We start from the raw sequence: 2406 nt of genomic DNA on the forward strand, positions 1-2406 counted from the left end.
CACGGCCCCTCGCCGTCCCGGCCCCCCGCCGCCCCGCGCCCCTCGCCGCCTCCTCCACCGCCCCGCCCCGGCCCCCCGCCCCCCATCCCCCCCGCCGCCCCGGCCCCCCGCCGCCCCGCCTCCTCCACCGCCCCGCCCCGGCCCTCCGTCGCCGGCCCCTCCCCGACCCATCGCCGCCCCTCACAGTGAGCCCCTCCTCCCTTTTTTTTTCTGTTTTTTGTTTTTTTTCTTCTGTTTTTTTGTTTTTTTTTTCTGTTTTTCTGTTTTTTTTCTGTTTAAGTTTAGGTTTAATTAGTTTAAATAGTTTAGTTTTAATTAGTTTAGGTTTTTAGTTTAGGTTAGTTTAGGTTTAGGTTAAGTAGAAGGGGGAAGAAGAAGAAGAAGAAGAAGAAGAAGAAGAGGAGGAGGAGGAGGAGGAGGAGGAGGAGAAGGAGGAGGAGGAGAAGAAGAAGAAGAAGAAGAAGAAGAAGAAGAGGAGGAGGAGGAGGAGGAGGAGAAAGAAGAAGAAGAAGAAGAAGAAGAAGAAGAAGAAGAAGAAGAAGAAGAAGAAGAAGAAGAAGAAGAGGAGGAGACACCCCGAAGCCCCGACCCCGACACGGCACCCCGACACCTACACGACACCCCGACCCCCGACACGACACCCCGACACCCCGACCCCGAGAACCCGACCCCGACCCCGACCCCGACACCCCGACCCCGAGCCTGACCCGACACCCCGACCCCGACACCGACACGGCACCCCGACCCCGACCCGGCACCCCGACCCCCGACACCGACACGACACCCCGACCCCCGACACGACACCCCCGACACCCCGACCCCGAGACCCCGACCCCGACCCCGACACCCCGACCCCGAGCCTGACCCGACACCCCGACCCCGACACCGACACGGCACCCCGACCTCGACCCGGCACCCCGACCCGACACCCCGACCCCGAGACCCCGACCCCGACACGGCACCCCGAGACCGACACGACACCCCGACCCCGACACGGCACCCCGACCCCCGACACGACACCCCCGACACCCCGACCCTGAGACCCCGACCCCGACCCCGACCCCGACCCCGACACCCCGACCCCGAGCCTGACCCGACACCCCGACCCCGACACTGACACGACACCCCGACCCCGACCCGGCACCCCGACCCTACACCCCGACCCCGACACGGCACCCCGAGACCGACACGACACCCCGACCCCGACACGGCACCCCGAGACCGACACGACACCCCGACCCCCGACACGACACCCCCGACACCCCGAGACCCCGACCCCGACCCCGACACCGACACGGCACCCCGACCCCGACCCGGCACCCCGACCCGACACCCCGACCCCGAGACCCCGACCCCGAAAAGGTGTTCTTTGGCCTTCCAGAAGCCGACGGGGTCATATATTTGTGAATTATTAGTTAGGTCATATATCTTTCGATTTTGTTATGAAAAACATCATATATAATTGTGTTGATCGGGTAGTTTTAAATGTGCAGTTGTTTCATCGTTGCGAGGTTTGGTGTTCGACGACCTCGCCGTGCGTTTGACGAGCTCTGCCCCTTCGTTCGTGGGTGAGCACAAATGACATGTCCTCCTCCCCCATTAATTATTTGATCTATTCCGATGAAACTTGATAGCTAGATATATATGTGTCTTGAATCATCAGTATGCGTAACCAATATGTGTCTCCCGTTCGAAAGCGTCATAGTTATAAATATGCATGCATTTGCATATTTATAACCTTGATTCTTTCGAATTGTCCAACGCTATCCATGGACAGCCCGAGTATGTTTAGATTGGGTTCGTTTTCCCATATGCTTTGCTCCGGATCCGACGCATAAATTTCGTCAGTGCCTCCCCTGTTGTTCTCCGGGTACACATCCTCTTTGTTTATTGCGGAGACGTGTATCAGGAGAACAGCGGGGAGGTGCTGCCGAAATTTTGCGTAGGATCCGGGCATAGCATGGGAAAATGAACCCAATCTAAACATACTCGGGTGGGATTAGGACCTATCATTACCTATTAGAGTGTAGGTTGCATGGACGTAATAAAATTGACAAAGTAGATCAACTGATGAATACATACATGGTGAATTATATATATATATATATATATATATTTGTTGTGTGTCTAGTAGCTCTGAAAGTCAAGATGAGTGATCGTGCCTGGATGTACACCGGTCACACTGGTCAGAACAAATGGAGCACTAAATGGTTCACAAAGACCAAGGGGTTTGTGCGAGCCGCATTTGCAAATGGCCAGAGGAAAACCTGGTGCCCCTGTTTACGGTGCGGCAATTGGGAAAAGAGGACAGAGGCTGAAATGGGCAAACACCTGCAGAAGAGTGGTTTTACGCCCGATTATACGGTGTGGACATTTCATGGTGAGTCTGCCCAACGTGACCGAGCT

Source organism: Aegilops tauschii, chromosome 3, assembly GCF_002575655.3.
Source record: "Aegilops tauschii subsp. strangulata cultivar AL8/78 chromosome 3, Aet v6.0, whole genome shotgun sequence".
Classification (NCBI taxonomy): domain Eukaryota; kingdom Viridiplantae; phylum Streptophyta; class Magnoliopsida; order Poales; family Poaceae; genus Aegilops; species Aegilops tauschii.